Raw genomic sequence first — 20165 nt, 5'->3', positions numbered from 1 at the left:
GTATATGCTCATTTAAACAGAATGAACAATGAATTCTGAATCCTTCAGAATGAAAAAACATTCTTTGATTCTCATTTAGAGGAAATGAATAATTCCACTATCGTACCACATTGAAATTGAGTTGAATTGAAGTCGTTTAATTCCATATATACTGAATAACTTCAATTAAAAAAATAAAAAAGGTTTCGTGTTAAATCATGATCTTACAATTAATTATTAGATATTAAGTTGAGGGACATAACCAATATATTATTGAAATAATTAAAAAACTGATTTTCCATTATATTTGTTTGGCTTTTCCTCCCAGTAATAAACCGAGAACAACTGAAAAATGATTTCTAAAGGTTAGCACATATAAAAATAACTTTATATCGACCTATTTTTGGATCGAATAGCTGTGAGTCCATTAGATTCCACTCTACAATATATTTAAGGCTCATTAGCTAAGAAAAATTAAGAGTACCATGTACAATATTAAATGTATAGTCTACTAAAATAGTTCGACTATCATTACTGTATTTCTATCACAACGAATTTTTCCATACAACCACTCCCATGTTGAAACGACTGTAAATTGATGTCCTTATTCATTTATATCTCTCATTCAAAAAAAGAGAGATCTCCAAGATGATAAGGTGAGCACCTATATTCTGTAAAAATGGACTAACATTTAAGATTATTCATAAACTCAATTGAAAATTATTATCATTAGCTTATTACTTTTATGATTACGTAAATGAAACTTTTTCTTAAATGTTGGCGGGTGAGATAATGAATTCATGTATAAATAAATAAAAAAATATCATTTTTTTATAATAAGATGAGCTGTAAAATTGAGACAAATTTGTGTAATTCACTACTCTCCGCGTATAATTGAATCACGAAATTATTCTAAGCAAAAATTCAATGTTTAATTTCCAAATTGAAACGATAAATTTATTATAAGTTAATAACTGATTGTATAAAAATTATAATTATAATAATTTATAACCGTAAAATTGAGTCATTATTTGATTTTATTTATCAATCTCAATTATTCGGTGAGTTTTCAGTTTGGAGACCATTTATTTACATTCTAACGTTTTGGAGCTCTTCAAACAATGATGGATGAAGAATTAACTTTTAGTTAAGTTAATTGAATTATTGACTAGACATAGGTAAGATAGATCTATACCTAATCTATAGTCTTTACAATAGATCTAACTAGAAGTTGAAGTTGATTTAAAAAATGAAAGTTATTTTTATTTAATTATTTGAATTTCATGGAGCCTATTAAATTTTCTATCTTCATCAACACAAAATTTATTATATTTTTACAAGAACTGATTGGTTTTAATTAATTTCTATTTAGAATATACTCTTTAGTTGATTCGATTTTTTTCATTTCCGGCTACATTATCAGCGTTCTACCTTTGTCTCGGTTTAATAATAATTGTGGCTCTTATAATTTGCACAGTCGTGTAGTGTTGTTCATGGACTTGCAGTCAAGGCCGGAATAATCTAGTATATCTAGTAAGTGTGAATCGTCTTCATGCGGTCAATGCCAATGAGATTTAATTGTAGTCTCGCCTATAATTCATTGCTTTGGGTTTCCCCATAGCCGACGCACATGCTCCTAACCAGTACCCTTCCCTGCCCTCCTATTCATAAATAAAATTGAAGAAGATAATAATAATTTCTTTGGATGCTGGACTACACATCCAAAATAGTTTATTTATAAAACCAACAGCATTACATATAATCACGCACTCTCAATATTTACAATCATAATTACTTTTTCAAACATGATAATGCACTATATAATATATGTGGGGTTACTATCAATGATAATATTTTTAACCCCTTTTCGTATATACTACTGTACAATCCTCGAGTCTCATAATATATTATGGTATAGTAAGGTACTCATCAGTCGCGGATCCAGGATCCTTACCAGGGGAGAGTGATTGGGGTGGTTGTCCCGGGGGACCCTCCCTCGTACGCCACCCCCACCTAGTAAATGAATATTTTCAAACTAAAAAAATTTCAAGCACCATTCGGCGTCCCAATCGCCATCCCCCTGGATCCGCGCCTGGTACTCATATTTATTAAAAAAAAATGAAAAAATCAATGTAACCTTTTTCAACTTTAATTTAATTCTCACAACATTTTCATTAACAAGAACGTGAATATAGATCTCTGTACGCATTCTCTAGCAGATATTTCACCAGCAAACAGACTACAATATAGAACTGTATAACTAATTGAGTTTTTCTTGAAGACTCAAGGGAATTTCAAGCCTTCATCTGAATTGAATCAGGCACATATTTGATCATTATGATGAATAATCTGTATTTTCTTATATTTCTTGGCTTTTCATTATTCATAAAACTTATTATTAATTTATCCATATAACTCAGTGGCGCCGACTTTGGGAGGGCAAGGCACTCTCTGCCCCCTCAATAATTACTCAGGGGGGGCAATGCATGTATTCTGCCCCCTCCCCCAATGATCATACGTTACAAGAGAAAATTACATCAATAAGTATTAAAAGAATATTTTTTCCCCATCTTCAATTCCAAAAATCTAAAATGAAACCAATATTATACGAAACAATGAACCTGTCAAGGTATTTTTATTATATTCACATCTGGAAACTGGACTATTACAGTTTGAACTGATATAATAGGCCTACTGCATTATTTTTAAAGACTATTACTACGATGTCCACAAACCATAAAACTACGAAAATCAGATGCATAGTCTCACACACTTTGCGTATTTTCACAACCCCCACCTTCCATCTTCAGATGACGCCCCCTACAGATCTTAATGGTGGACTTTGATATACCTATCCATCTACTATTTCCTGCATTTGAAGCCACAGTTTACATTAAGTATAAAAGACTGTCATCATTCGACTAACTGCCAACAAACAAGTTATTCTATGTTTGGAGTGCAGAAAATATGAATTCTCGTTCTAAATTTACTGTACTGTACTGTATTATTATTTCTCTCATTTAGTTGGCTATTTTGTAATTTCATGTATATTGTACATTATTTCTTCAATTTATTCACAGGATTCTGTATTCTGTCTATTGTATCAGTTGTTCTCATTTTCCAATAAATTTCAAATTAAAAAAAAAAAAAACAAATATACCATACTGTACTTGTTATCGAACTCTTGTTAAAGAATTCTCTGCTTCCGAGAAACTATAAGCATGAAGAGAGCATTAACGGAATATATACACAAATATAATACAGTACATAAAATACGACATAATATAATACCGGTATGCTTTCTCTATGATGCTAACAGCATATAGCATATAGGCTACATATAATTCTGCCAGAAAAATATGTTAAATATCTCTGAATATATTAAAAATATGTTTATATCTGCAAATATCAACTAATTAATTTAAATATATAATCATATAATGAACTCAGAAACTGCTGGTTGTTTAGAATAAATTGAGAGATACAAACAAGAATAAAGTACCAACTTCATCAATAAAAAAATTAGAGTCAAACAGTCAATCATTATTTAATTATAGCAAAGAACCTTCTCCATTTTTGCACTTAGACTCCCTCTTTTATATTCTTATTTCGTACCGTACACACTCAGTAAGCAGTATGCAGCTCAGATTTCGTACCCAGCAAGTACAGTACGTATATTATAGTGTACGGTAGTCCCTTTTTAATATTAGGCCTATTATAAAGCTGCACCTCATTACATAATAACCATTATGCAACAAGTGTCAACTTCGAAGTTCCACACCTTTATACAAATGGGCTAGAGATGCGCAATTTTGCTATTTTTGCTATGTTGTGTTCCAGACATTCCGCTCACATTTCATTATCAAATTAATGATCAATTATTGCAGAGTTGAAAATTTCACCCCCATCTTGAAGCTGCTATAGTGCTATAACAATGAAGAGAAAACATGTAATAGTAGAATAATACATCAAATTAAAGAAAATCCATATAATAAATTTGTATGCAGTTTACGAGATAAACACCTATTTATACGATGCATTGTTGAATATTCATAAGCCCTGAAAGAGCAAAAAATTGGTTTAAAACCTGTTATCTCAACAATTTCACACTTTCAAGCCTTGTCTATTAATGTTTTCAAGAGCAATAATATCTCGAAAACTGTTGAAAATATTATAAACTCCACTGAACAAGAATTTTAGAAATTCATCAAGCTTCATTTTTAAACTGTTGTTATAGTCATGTCGATTAAACGCATTTTTCCCAGATATAAGTGTGTAAACAAAATTCAAGAACCCTCATCCTCATCCTTTAGCACAAATAAGTTTAGGGATTGGGTCTTTTGATATATTCACCTCCCTACTGGTCCAAAAAAATCTGCAAAGTCAACAATATTGTGATTACAGTTGAAAAGAATTCGATCCGGTACTCTATAGCTCATAATCAGCATCAACAACTTTAATAAAAAAAAGTTATATAAGAACAGAAAAAGCAAAAAATTAGAGGCAAACATGTTTTTTTTTTAATGTTACACCTTTTAAGAGCGGATAAGTAGTTATCTCGAAAACTATAGTACTATAGATGATAATTATAGAACAAGAGTTGTTGAATCAATATTTGAGGAGATTATGTGAGCTTCAATTTTGTATATGATGACAGCCATGTTCGTAAGAGGAATAGGTAGTTTTCTAATATTCTATGCGAGAAACCAAAAATAGTACCTTTGAACCACCCCCACTCCCTCAGCACTGGGTTGTAGTGGTGGGGACTTTTGATAATATTATGTTTACCTCCTTACTACCCAGAACTGAACTGCTGGGCCAAAAATTGTCTTTCAAACTTTTCACACTATAACCTTTCGTTGACAGGACTAAATACCGTAAAACCAATACCGTATGTAAAGTAGGCTTATTTGATAATTCTATAGGGATTCAACTGACTAATCTAATTCTAATTTTAAACCACTACTAATAATCTAAAAAATAATAAATTATTTGTGCAAATACAATTTTTATCTGTTGCTCCTTATTTAAATTACCCGCAAAGCAGTTGTAACAACAAAATTCTATAAGCAACAAAACTGCTTTTTGAATTCATCCCGTATCAATTATCTTGAAAGAGGTTTATTCAATTTCACGTCGAAAAAGTAGACTAGATTTTGGTCTAATCGAAAGCGTACCTACTTACAGGGGAGGAAGTTTTCGTCAAAGTAATATCAAGATTGGAATCAAATCAGATCAGACCAATCACATTTGATGAACAATCTACCAAGCTGAATAAATGTAGAGTTTGCAGTCACACTTTAGTTGGGGCTCAATATCTAAAAAAATGTTCTCACTCAACTCCAGCAATTTCAATTTTTGGAAACTGCGTGAACAAACAATTTTGAACCTAGTTGAACAACTAGCAACCAAGCTTCCTTTTAGAAAAATATTGAAATTATAACTTCCATCAGTGTATGCCAATATTTTGAATGTTTCAATTATACTATGAAAATTGCTAAATCAGTGATATTAATTTAAAAAATATCAAATATTGGATTAATCCCAAGTCCGGTGGTCAACTCTGTAACCATGTGTGAATTCAATGTTACCTTCTGCAACTAAACTGGGAAAATAAAAATGTTGAAGCTTCAAGATAAAATCCGGGTTGTGTGTATTGGTGAGGTAGGGGGGCTACAAACTGACCGACCAGGAAACTGACCGACCTGCAAAGTGACCGTCCTGAAAACTGACCGTCCAACAAACTGACCGTCTTGCAAAGTGACCGTCTTGCAAACTGACCGTCCTTATGACGTCATAAGCACCCCGACAGGGGGAACATCAACTGTTCAATGGGAGAGCCGATTGACTGTAAACAGAGATGGCCTTGAAGTTCCTAGCGTTCCACAATTCCACTTTGAATACTTTGAAAAAATGCGCATGCTCTGGATCGACCAATAGAATTTACACGCGCGACTAGCCATTACATTTCAAAATTGCTAATACTTTGAAGTAATGTGCGTGCGCTGGATCGACCAATAGAATTTACACGCGCGTCTAGCCACTACATTTTAAAGCCTAGGTTTCTCTGAACCACGCAGCGTTACTGCGGGATGCGCGATGACGTAATCATGCAAAAGTTTGCTGCAGCTATTGCTAGGGAAGTGTTTTCTCTGACTTCACGCGCGCAATTCTCTGTAATTCTCTCTGCGTCGCGCACTCAAGAATTTTACTAGTAATTCAATTGTTCCAAACAATAATTTCGGCTCTAATTTTCATACAAAACTTCAACACCATAGTAAAGGTTTCAACTTGATTCAAATCAAATCATTTATCTGCCATACAACTAATACATATTCAAAACGAATAAAAGAAAATACATAATTTTATAAACAAAAGTATAAAATAATAAAAAAAAGTAAGCATAAATAATACCAAAATCATAATTAGATACTTTCATTAACTGTTTTGTTCAATTTTTCATAATTTTTACTTCAGTTCTTGAACTTGAATTTTTTCTAGTGGAGAGGATAAAACATTTTTCCAAATATTCAGGGATGTATCTCCCCTGTTAACGGTGGAAATTAGGCTACCCCCGTTTATCATAACCGGGAAATTTTAAGGGTAGAAGAAGCTGCTGGTGCATTGTTTAAGGATATGAACTACTATGGGTGGCCATACTTGTCTTCTCAACCACATGCTTGAAACTCAATAAACTATGATCAACTCTGAAAAAATATAAGCTACATTGAATTTCTTCAAAATAATAGATGGGTGAAAAATAACAAAATTGACTCACCTTAAAGTGCTATCTTTTATTTTCATGCTATCTCAGTCCATATACACTAGACCATTCACTGTCTAGCTTATAGTTTCATAATTATCATGTGCTATTCTCTCATCTCTTAGATATTTGTTCGACTCATACAATATAAAGAAAGCTAACAAAGTAGTTGCTGAATTGGCCACGAAATAAATGTAGGTCTCATTTGCTGGGGGGGGATACATTCTCATATCCCCCCTGGATACGCCACTGACACAACAGCACAGGACAGAATTTACTCTGATGGACAGTATTAGAGGAGGCTGTGGTTTATAACTGCGCGAGGTCTACTATTCACAGAACAGTACCTCATAAAACAAATATATTGAAAGCCTAAAATATTCCCAAACTTGGTATCTTTATCCAACAGATGCCTGGTAATCACAATTCTAGAAAACCCTTCTTATCCCCAGTCAATAAAAAGTTCAATGGTTTTCATTTACAAAATTCATTAATAGATCATTAGCTACAGGGACGTGTTGGACATCTATGTTGCCTATGACTGAAAATATAATCGCGCGCTGCGAGGTTGCTGTCAGAGAAAACACCGCTTTTTTTATCACGCACGCGTGATTTTCGCGTATCACGGTTGACGGAACCCGCAATAACGCTGCGTGGTTCAGAGAAACCTAAGCTTAAAATTGCTAATACTTTGAAGTAATGCACATGCGCTGGATCGATCAATCGAATTTACAAAAATTGCTAATATTCTCAAGCATGAGCAACGATCAACGAGAACTTATTATGTTATGTTATTATATGTGTAGACTTGGTTAGACCGAAGTATAATACTAGTAGTTCTGTGAACAGTAACCTCGCGCAGTTTTATAAACCGCAGCCTCCTCATATACTGTCCATCAGAGTAAATTCTATCCTGTCGTGTCGTGTCGGCAAGATATCGGTGTGAACGGCTAATGGCTGTTCGGGTTGGTGTATCAAAAATGCTAACATCAAAAGCTAATCTCCTTCAAGACATACTGGCAACAGGACAGCCCGAGTTCAAAGCAGAGAAAATTTGAGAGCCAATACTATGTATTTTAGTTATTAATGCATGCGTTATTGCACGCAATCAATAGTTCATTTAATAGTGCATAAAATTGCATTCAATGAGTCACGCAATCAATAGTCCACACAGTTGCTGATTTCTTGCCCAAGTTACATTGAGATATGCGTCATGGCATGCAATTTATTATAATCCACTCGACAGCTGATTTATGATGAATAATTCTATAGTCTGATTTTTACTCTATATATTGGCGTACGAGGGAGGCGCCTTTTTCCTTTTATATTATTCTTGAAATTTCCAAAAACCTTGTATATAGACTACGTCGACGCGCAATTTGAAAAGGAACATCTGTCAAATTGCATGAAAATCTATTACCGCGTTTCGCCGTAAATGCGCAACATATAAACATTTAAACATAAAGAGAAATGCCAAACCGCCGACTTGAATCTTAGACCTCACTTCGCTCGGTCAATTAATAGACTGCAGTTTTACTTATGCTAGGATCGAAATTTCAGGTGGGTTCCCCACCACGGAGATGTGATTATGCAGCTCATAATTTTCTGTTAGCTGAGCTGGCCTATGAGATCCTGCGTTTATTCATTTATTCAACGATGATTTAATCGATGATATTAATCGAACAACAGCTGTTTCTCTTCAAGTTGCATTGATATATTAAATTGATTGCGTCATTGCATGCAATTTATAATCCTCTCGACAGCTGATCTATGATGAATAATATTCTAGTCTGATTTTTACTCTTATATTGGCATATGAAGGAAGCGCCTTTTCCTTTTATATTATCCTTGAAATGCAAAATTTCCAAAAGCCTTGTATATACGTCGACCCGCAATTTAAAAAGGAACATACCTGTCAAATTCATGAAAATCTATTACCGCGTTTCGCCGTAAATGCGAAGGAACATAATTATAACATAAAGAGAAATGCAAACCGTCGACTTAAATCTTAGACCTCACTTTGCTCGGTCAATTATGTTCCTATATATTTTATTATATATTATTTACTACATCTATATAGGCCTATTGCTACACAGAATATACAAGCACACTATATTCAAATTGCTATACAGTCGAGCCTCTCTATAACAAGCCACCACTTAATAAATTCTTCTAAGCAACAAATATTTTTACCTTGTCCCATGACATTTCAGAATTTTGGCTGCTTATTTTTTTCTATTACGAATTTTGGACCTCTCAACTACAAAGTTATCTCTCTTCACTTCAACATACAAGATGTAGTGTGTAGTCTATAAGAAGCCAACAGTCAGAATTGTTTAGTTTCAGCAGAAAGGTCAATAAACTAAAAATAATGACAAGTTCAGGTAGGGAGAAGATAGGATGGTAAACAGTGAATAGAGTTTGAAACACATGTCGGAAATTGAATGCAAGTTACTGGAAATAGAATTTCAAAACCTGTCATTCGTAGAACGGCAGGTAGACAGGACTTTCCCATCCTTCTGCTTTTGTCACACATTTCAATTCTTAGAGCTGATGATGATGATGAGTCTATAAGTTTTTCAAATTATCAGGCGAGGATTACAACTAAAAATAGTGTAGACTACCAACATTTTCGACTGTTTGAATAGAGATGTGAGTCGTTTATTAAACGTGATGTTTTACTCAATGCAAAATTTTTATGTCAAAAACAAATGCCATAATGGAGATAGAAAGGTACAAACAGAAGAGAAAGGGCTTATAATATATCTGTACATTCACATTACATTAGACATAAGGATGATATAACTAGATCTACAGTTAGATTGACTAAAACTCTGAAGAGTCATAAGTACCTACAAATTTGCATGTCTAATTTACTACAGATAATGTTAAGCAGTTACCATTGAAAACGTTTGTATTGCTGTGATGAATGGCTCAAGTCTAAAGCTTTTTATTCTGGTTAATGAGTACCTGGAATAACTCAATGTGTATGAGTAAATTTTATCGTTTGTATGGTCTATCTTGTGATATTTTACCTTTTACTGACAGAGCCTATTTTTCATGTTTTTTCCTTAGTTTATTGTTAAAGTTAGCATATCATTCTATTTATGTATTTTATTATTAAATTTGTAGGCACCTGCTGTAAAATCTTTTAGGTTTAGTGAAACCAATTTTGTAATGCATTTTTCTGCATTTTTTAATGCAGTTTTCATAATAATATCGTAAAAAATATATAAGGTAAATGGTCTAATATTGACACATCTCTGATTTTTTCACTTTAATAAACTGGATTCTTAACTTTTTAAATATTTTTTTGCATAGGTTTTATGTTGAACATATGCTTAAACTTATTGCAATATGCAATCAACAAAAAAAGGTATGAAAGTATGAGTATAATTATTTTTATGTCACCCAGGTGTGGGTCAACATTGACACCTGGTATATTTTGTATGTAATATCAAATATAGACATATTTGGTCTTAGTTTGACACCAGGTTGAATGAATTTATTGTATAAGAATCATGAAAAACATTTATTGATGTGAAAATACTTAAGACTACATACATAAATTGAAGTAAAAACAAGATAAAATTTTCAAACACATTGGATGATTGGTTTACTTAATAAATAACCAGGTCTTTTATAAAATGTAGATTGAATTCATGTAACTCTCTCCTTATTTTTGGCTGGTTCAACTTACAAACTATATCTGTCACAGGAACAGATGAAACATCTGGTACATTTGGACGAATAAAGCATTTTTTCCTCTTTCGAAGAAAATCGCATTCTATCTGATCATTACTTACATCTGTTATTTTTCCAATGTAGTGAATTGTCTTTGATGAGTTCTCCACAGAGAACTGTACTAGAACCAATCTTTCTCTGTCACAGAGTCTGGCTTTTTCAAAATGTTAGCATTATCTTCCAGGGGCCTACAGTTGGTAGGATCATCAACTTCATCTGAAGAGCTGACATAATCTTCAATGAGTTTTCTCTTCAATTTCTTTTTTTTATTTCGGCTCCTTCAACATTCTGCTTCCTCTTTTGTTTTTCAACACATTCCAATCTCTTCTTGGCTTCTGGAGATGTCAGGCTCTCAGCAAATGTGCGTGTCAATCTCTTCGTCCAATGGATTGTTGGGGTTTGTGCGTAGTTTTCAAAACAGACAGCAGGACTCCTCTAAAGCTTTTCTGGGAGAAATTGAGGAGTGATTGCTGCTGTCTGGGTTGATTGTGATCGTGTTCCAGAAGTGGAAGGTGTGACGTCATCTTCAATGGGTTCCTCAAAAACAGCTGTGGTTTGCATTTTATCCAAAACCTTTTCTTTGTTGATAGGAAAAATGCCAGCAGCCTCAAATCCACTAATGGCATTAGCACGACTGAGACAGCCACTTTCTACTAGCTTTTTCAACACTCTAGGAAAATTTGGTTTGTCAACATTGTGAAACTTTGTTTCATTAAAAAATTCTTTCAGTACTGTACGCCAAGTACTTTTCACACCTTTGTACACTGCCACATCCAATGGTTGAAGAATGTGTGATGTGTGTGCTGGTAGACAAAGGAGCAAAATATTGTTCTTCTCTGCTAATTCTACCAGTTTTAATGAAATATGGGAGTTATGGTCATCATATATGAGCAGTTTCGCTCCTTGAAGTCCTGCAGTTGCTGGTATAAAAAGTTTTTCAAACCAGTTCAAAAACTGATCAGATTCCATCCACCCTGAAGGGGAGCAATTGTACCTTGTACCTTGTGGTCCATTCTGACACCAATCAGAATATAAATGTAGTCCTTTGTAATTGACAAATAATGGTAAATAGTCTCCAATAGCATTGCAACTTACCAACACAGTATATGTTGCCTTAGTTACATTGCTCACAATTTTATGAGGATTCCGACAGCCTCTCTTACAGATCACTTTCTGAGAACCAGGATCAGTTTGAAAGCCTGTCTCATCACAATTGAAAATGTTCTGTGGTTTGTCCTTCAAATCATGCTCATTTATAATTTTTGTGAGTTTTTCATAGAAATGAGTAATCACAGCTTTTGAGCATGATTCTGCACGGTTTTTTGGCAAGTTTTGGGAAACCCTGCGACTCAATTCTTTTTTCCAACGTTTTTCAAATGACCTACACCAATCTATACCTGGCATGCTGTCTTTAAAAGGATTTGGACGGTCCATCCTATTGACAAAATCCCTAACACATATTCGCAGCTGGGCTCTGTCAAATCCAAACCCCCAATCAGCAAGTTTTGTAAGTGAGTGCACCAACAATTTTTCCTCCTCAAAACTTAAAACTGTAGGATGGCCTATTTTTTTGCACTTATATCCCTTTACATGATTCATGAGTGTTGTCCGGTTTATCCCATAGAGTTCAGAAGCCTTTTTTACACTGTATTTACCTTGATTTACATCTTGAACAGCTCTCTTCATTCTTTCTTCATTGTAGGTTTTGTAGATCCTTTTCTTGGCAGTTGGTTGATCTGGTCGTGTCATTGTATCTAGAACAAGACAAAAAGAACAAATTTTTATTTCAATATAAATTTTAGGTTAGCCTTTTGATAAAGCTGTAAAATTGAAAAATGTAGTCTTATGAAATTTAATGTTTGCTGTCAAAATCAAATTTTCTTCCCAAATAAACATTTGAAAATTAAATATTTTTTAAAATTATAATTGAACTTCAGCCAATGAATCACTTAAACTTTCAATTTGAATGCTTCCTGTTGCTAAATTGACCATTCATCTTCATAATCTGTAACTAAGATGTATTTATTTATGATTCAGTAAATAGTAACTTGTATGGTTGGTCAACATTGTCATTAATGTGGGTCAACATTGACAGTGTCAATGTTAACCTCAAAGAAGCCATGCTGCTACAAACCATAAAATTTAGTCATTTTCGCAAATATTTTGGTGTGTACTATTGAAACTAGACTAGTATATAATGAATATATTGAAAAAATCACTTACCTTTATGAATATGTGTTTTTACTGAAAGTTTCAATTCGTAAAAATTTGGTCATTCAGTGTCAGTCTGAAAAGGTACTCAAATTACAGCTGTATGATACATAACCTATACTTGAATTTAGTGGGAGATGTCTACAATAATGCCTCCTAGATAATCCAACCAGAAATATCTTTATTTTCAGACCTGCATTTTTTTAGAGAGGGAAAATTCAAAGATGTGTCAATGTTACCCCACTGTCAATGTTGTACCACTTTACCTTACCATCGTTTCTTATCTCTTTTAAAATAGAAATGAAGTATCTTTTTGATATTTGATATTATTTTGATGAGATAGCAGTGCACCCGTTCTTGTTAGGGAGGACTGAAAAGTAGGGAACAATTATCAAAGTTTTTAATATTATTATATACCAGTACAAATGTTTATCAAAGTACTACATTATATCAGGAAAAACTACATGACAAATATTTTAATAGGATATTAAAAGATAAGTAAGGGAGGCTTCCTTTTAAATGTTAAGGTTACTTATAAAAAGTTGGATAATAATAATTATCATTGATAATAATTCTTTATTCCAAAAGAATATTGAATAGCAATTTTGGTAAACATTCATACAAATTTGGAATAATTCTATTCATACAATATAATGTCAGCAAGTCTAGGTATTCTAAATTATCATAAATTATTGTACCAGGTATCACTGATGTTGTGTTGTAGGTTGTATTTACTTTAACATACAGGAGTAATAAATAACACAAGTTGGTTAACGAGAAACAAGTTGAACAAAATGTATATAAAAATGGATTGGTTTTTGGAATAAAGATATCATCTGAACAAGTACATTTTGTAAATTCTATCTATTAATACCAATAACAACTCATAGTCCAGTCAAATGGTCGTTTTTCAGGAAACAGCCCCGAATAAGTTTTTTCGACGGTTCTATAAATGTATTTTGGGGCATTGAATTCTAATCTGAAATTTGCTAACACACCAGAGGGCGACTTAACCACCAAAATTTTGGACTTTTTTCAAGTTCTCCATTTAATCTCGAGAACCTTGAATTTTATGATAAAAAGCATTCTCTATACGATATTAAAGATTATAAAATTTCCAATGAATTGAGTGATCGCACAGGACTAATTTTTGGATTTTTTATCTAAAGTGTTCCACAAGATACGCATCTTTGAATGTACGAGAAATTTGTGATATTTCCTCCATTTTCACAGTCTCGCATAAGCAACGTTGCGTATCTTGTGGAAAACTTCAGATAAAAAATTAAAAAATCTGGTGTGGCGCACTCACACAACTTTCCTTGCCGTTATGAAAATTGATCACCTGACGCTAGTGCAAACGCGCATCTCAAGTCAAAGATCTGAGCCAGCTGGTGACAGTTCAATAACGCTGTATACACACGAGATCTCATCATATTTAATAGAATCAACAGTTGCCAAAAGTTTGCAATTGAATAATTACATTTTCTCAAATTTCAAGCTTATTTTCAATTTAAGGTGAAAATGTTACTGGACATTAATTGAAGAGATTTCCATGCTCAATTTTTTCCACTCGAAATTTTTCGTTTAAATTATATCTGAGACCTGATAATTGGAAATCGAAAATCGAACTTTGCATAGATGGGGCGGAGCTCCTGAAATTTTTACAGATATGGGACTTGTGGCAGTTGACGATATAGCTTATCAATGACTATTTTAGGTACGAATTTGATCAAAATCGTTGGAGCCATTTTAAAGAAAATCGCAAAAAACCCTGTTTTTGACAACATTTTCGCCATTTTAGCCGCCATCTTGAATCGCATTTGATCGAAATTGTTTGTGTCGGATCTTTATAGTGAAAGGACCTTAAGTTTCAAATTTCAAGTCATTCCGTTGATTGGGAGATGAGATATCGTGTACACAGACGCACATACACTATCACGTACACCCTGAGTAGCTTCAGAGGTGGGTGATTGATACCCAGGTGTTGCTCCTGGATGACTTCGCTCAGTCGTAATGTGGGCGGGGTAAGGAGGCAAGTCGAAGTTCCTCTTCCTTCTTCTTTGTGCCTCAGCTGGCGTGAACAGCACCTCCTGGTGCTTCTGATGGCGTGAAGGTCGCTCTCTTCTCTGATGACACCACTTTGACGTAATCTTGTATCGGCCTTACGGCCTCGGTTCCGCTCCAGTGAAGTAGGAAAAGGAAGGACAGACAGGATAGGGACGGCAGACAACGGTCCACTGTGCCCTGGGGAAATGGGAGGACAGGGACGGCAGACAACGGTCCGCTGTGCCCTAGGGTGATGGGAGGTCAGGGACGGCAGACAACGGTCCGCTGTGCCCTGGGGAAATGGGAGGACAGGGACGGCAGACAACGGTCCGCTGTGCCCTGGGGAAATGGGAGGACAGGGACGGCAGACAACGGTCCGCTGTGCCCTAGGGTGATGGGAGGTCAGGGACGGCAGACACGGTCCGCTGTGCCCTGGGGAAATGGGAGGACAGGGACGGCAGACAACGGTCCGCTGTGCCCTAGGTAGATGGGAGGAGGGACGGCAGACAACGGTCCGCTGTGCCCTAGGGAGATGGAAGGTTAGGGACGTACGGCAGCCAACGGCCGCTGTACCAGGGCAGGAGGTCGGGGACGTACGGCAGCCAACGGGCCGCTGTACCAGGAGCAGGAAGGTTTGTGAGCGGAATGCTGTGGTCTGGGGCTCGTCCGGCCTTTAAATACTCCCCAAAGTGGAGGGGATGGATTGAGCCGCCGCCAGAGGCGGTGGAAATCGTCTTGATGCGCGGAAGATGGTGCGCCATCGGTACCTCCCTTATCTCCGCGGTCGGCTAGCTTTGCTGATAGCCGAGCGTCTTTCAGTAATATTATTAACTATTTTCTCGTCACAATTTTACTTTGTGACACCACTCATACATACACACACACACACACACACACACACACACACACACACACACACACACACACATACAGACCAATACCAAAAAACCACTTTTTCGGACTCAGGGGACCTTAAAACGTATAGAAATTGGGGTACCTTAATTTTTTTCGGAAAACAATACTTTCCTTACCTATGGTAATAGGGCAAGGAAAGTAACAAGGAAAGTAAAAAGTAGTCGATGTTGTAATGAATTTTCTCCTCTTTTCACTCCCATGAATTATACTTCTGTTACAGCCGTTACTCCCTTCAAAAGTTACAGCCAATTGAATGATGATTTTTATTTTCTAATTTTTCTTGCGATTTTACTGTTTAAAGAGTCTCTAAAACGAGTAAAATAAATGATAAAAACTTGCGATTGGTCTCAAATGAGAGAAAATTTCATGCTCTATAAGCATAGTTGCCTTAAATTGATCTTGCATTACTGTTTATTATCGAAAAACTCAAAACTGTGAAAATGAGAAAAATATCGCAAATTTCTTGATTTTTTGAAACAAACATATCTTACTTCACGATTATATTTTTACAAAAATCATTCCCCTACATAAAAGAGTAGATTCTTTTCTTCAAATCAAGACCAAGTATCATTTTGAGTTACCGAGACACACAGTTTTGAATATAGAAATTAGTCATTTTCTATGCATTGAAAAATATGGACTAAAATACACTAAAGGATAAATTTTCTATTTTTCAACAAATTTTAGTGACATGATAAATGATTTTTAACCGCCTTGACGAGCTGATATGAACAAGCTGTATGAGGAGATGTGATTATTCAGTCATTTGAAGTTTTGATCCTCGACGTAACCTTATGCATGCCCCCCACTAGGAAATACTGAAATCATGATCATGAAATACTGAAATAACATCATGAAACGCCCTCGAAATTGGAATAATTACATTAGATTAAAATGTGCATTACAATTTAACTTATCATTGGCTTTTAAGAAAATTAGGTTGCAACAGCGAGGAAACTCAAACACAGAACCATTCAAAATTAAAATTAAGCAAAGGAGATCAGAATAATAGTGGATGATGAAGTAATAATTTATATTGTCAAAGATTTACCTTTAAACTCATAGGCTTAAAATTACTAAAATTCCTGCATACAAAATATTATCAATTGTATTTTTTATGCTTGATCAAATACACAGCTGCAAGATCAATAAAAAGTGGTTCAACTGATGAGAGCCCAGCAGTTATTTCAAGTCCTTTGACATTTGCAATATTGTTAAAAATTTTCTTATAATATATGCTTTGAATTAATTGCTTTTTAGGAAGTCTCCAAACAATAGAGAAAACCTCTTATGATAGTATCATTCGAGTTCATAGAGACATTGCAGTCAACCAACCAAGGGAAAACAAGATTACTCGCGATATCAAAAAGTCGATTCGTCGTTTAATCAACGGAGAAATAAGAATTACACACTTTCTGAGCGCAGTGGCTCATGGTGTCGAAAACATTGTCAATAGGCCACTGCCTCAGAATGAGTGGTTCCTTCTTGATATTGCTGGAGAGGATGAAGTGATGTGAGAAGGTAAGTGATAACCATTACAATCAATGGTCGACAGCCAAAAAGTTACATATTACTTGTACCTTGATTTGAGTATGTGGAAATTATCATTTATATTAAAGCGTCAGAGTAATTTTTCATTTCAAATGGGATAACCAATGAATCCTAATGTAATATTATTCTTGTGAAATAAATATTTAGCTGTATCCATAATTTTTACCAACTCTGCACTAGTGACACCCTGGGTTGGAGAACTCACTCATGAACTGTTGTATTGTAATTTTTGAAACCCGCAAATTTTTATTATACAGAGTTGATTAAAATTATGAAAACAGCTAAATATTTCTTTTACAAGAATTATTTGAAAGGAGGTTTCATTGGGGATCCTATTTGAAATGAAAAATTACTCTTTCGCTTTAACATCTTTGTCCTCATATGAATCGAAATTCATTTTTTTAATGAGAAGATGGTCATGTGATACATGATTTCAATACAGAGTTCCAGAGAAAATCGCACATTGATATCTCAACCCGTATCAGTTTGTTGATGTAAAAGTTGCAAATTAGCCAGCTGAAATCATGTGTCAGCCCATGAAGGACTGTCTGTGTGACAGCTCCCAAATAGCCTCAGCTGATGTTATGAATGAATGAATGGAAAAACTGTAGTAATTGCATGCAATGAATTCTTCAACTGGCTTAATGATAAATCACAACAAATGTTTTTCTTGAGCAATTTCAATGTTATTTGTTATATCCTGAAAAGGACGAAGGAGTCGGTAAATTTTGTTGGCCAACGAGCTTGAGCTGTAAAAAGAGTCGAAGAATATGTGTTCGAAATTTGAAGTTGATTGATCAAATCTTTCAAAAGTTATTGTTGAACATACACACGACGGACAACGACTTTGGCCTTGAGTTGAAAGTAAAAACTCGCTAATGCTCGATTAAATATTTTTTATGGATTCTATATGCATTTTCTAAATGCATTTTTATTGATTTGTATCACAGCCTACTATAGATTATCTAAAGTAAGCCATGTTTGAATGCATTTTCTATATGCATTTTAGTTTGATGTTACTATGATTATATAAATGTCCTAAATATTTATTGATAATCTACAGATGTGGTTCAATCAGTTTAAACATGTGATGATAAGATGTTAGGAACTTTTTTATCTCTTTCCTGTATAGGGCTACTTGTAATATAAATATAAAGAAAATAATTGAAAATCTCAGTACCCTTTTTTAAAAATATTTTATCACGACATGTTTCGGTCAATTATGCCATTTTCAAGTGATATGAATTAAATAAATAAATACTAATGGAAGACTCTTATTTTGTTAAAATTTTGTTAAAATAAAATAACTCTTATTTTGATAAAATGATGTTAGGAACTCCTGACTCATAAACTAGGTAATATTACTGTTTTCATTCAAATAACTGATTAAAAAAAAATTAATTTTCATCTTTTCAGGTTGTCCGTATCTCCAGAAGAGGTTGTAAATATTAGGTGGATAGGAAATATTATTAGGATAGATCTGTAAATATTATAATGTATTAATATATAAATAAATAATTGCAACTTGAAAATTATGTAGAATATCAAGACTTTTTATTTCTATCATTAAAAAAAACACCTTGTGTGACTAATTTGTTTCAAATTTTCGATGTAGTGTTTTTTCCTCACATGAAAAATCACTGTTGTTGGGTCTAGTACAACAAGGAAAGTTCAGACTTGATCATTGTTGAAGCATTGTCCAGATGCTGCATTACAGATCTGACTCGACTAAAATTATAAAAATTATAATGTACAGCAGACAGCATTGGAATATTCAAGAAATATAATATTGAGAGTCATAAGAAAATATAATTGGACTAATGTGAATAATAGTGCTTACTATTAAATTGATAAAATCTATCACTTTATTTTTTAATTACAACACAATATAATACAACTTGGATAAAATATAAAAATAAAAAATATAAATGAATGTTTAAATATAGATAGAAATACAAATCTCAGAACCCTTTTAAATTATTTTATCACAACTTAATTCGGACATTAATGCCATTTTCAAGTTTGAAAATGAATCGGAATGCTTCAGACTTGAAAATGGCATTTAATGTCCAAATCATGTAGTGATAAAATAATTTAAAAGGGTACTGAGATTTGTATTTCTATTATATTACAAAAAGCCCTAAAGAAAAAGAGAAATAAGTGTTTATATGTGATTGAGAAACTACTAGACAAATAATTATTATGAAAGTTTGGGAATATGTTGTGTGAATAAGTCTCAAGTCTAGTAACACACACATCAATTTTTGAACTTACGATTTTATGCAATCCTAATAAATTTGATTAAATTGAACAAAATTTGACAAACATATATTATGATGTGATCATGAGTTTGTCAGCTCCTGGTAGAGTTTATAAGGACGGCAAAAAATTGTTCATTCAAAAATTGATGTGTGTGTAGTTAGACTTTGGACGATCGATAAAAATTAGTTAGAATTTTTATTGTACAACCAAAACTTGAAGTAGCTTTTAGACACATCGATTTTATATCGTGGACGTGCATTTTCAATGATTTCCTCCAGCTGCTTGCCAGTAGTAACATATTGCCATTTAAAAGCCAAAACATAGCCTCCCACATATTTTCTCTTACCTTTGAACCAAATAAAATAGAATTTATTAGGTCATGTTTATTTATGACTAGACTGCCTGTTTATCAGCCTGCAATGTAAACGCAATGCTGTGACAACGTCCCATGTTCATGAACATCACAATGTCCTACTTTTGTTTCTGTTTGTCTGGTAGGAATAGGCACTCGAAGATGAGAGATACTCCCTAAAGTAGGAATTTTGAATTTTACCCATTAATAGTCAATATTGTAAATAAGGATATTATTTAAAATAACTCTTATTCTTTTGAAATACAAAAGTTTTTTAAGTTGCCTGATTTGAAAAAAATGTCGTAATTAGTTTGCGTTTTATTTTTGGTTCAAAATTTTCTT

General features: G+C 33.8%; 1 long non-coding RNA gene across 1 annotated transcript; it reads right to left on the bottom strand.

The window, feature by feature from the left end:
- Positions 1-12004: 12004 nt before the first annotated feature.
- Positions 12005-12961, bottom strand: LOC120350985. Its single transcript, XR_005571145.1, has 2 exons — positions 12710-12961; positions 12005-12240 (listed from the first exon to the last, which is right to left on the bottom strand). It is a non-coding gene; the product is annotated as an uncharacterized LOC120350985 (long non-coding RNA).
- Between the last annotated feature and the right edge of the window lie 7204 nt (positions 12962-20165).

The sequence above is a fragment of the Nilaparvata lugens genome, chromosome 4 (genome assembly GCF_014356525.2).
Source record: "Nilaparvata lugens isolate BPH chromosome 4, ASM1435652v1, whole genome shotgun sequence".
Lineage (NCBI taxonomy): Eukaryota > Metazoa > Arthropoda > Insecta > Hemiptera > Delphacidae > Nilaparvata > Nilaparvata lugens.
The sequence above is the reverse complement of the archived record's forward strand: the minus strand, read 5'-3'. Positions and strand labels throughout refer to the sequence as shown.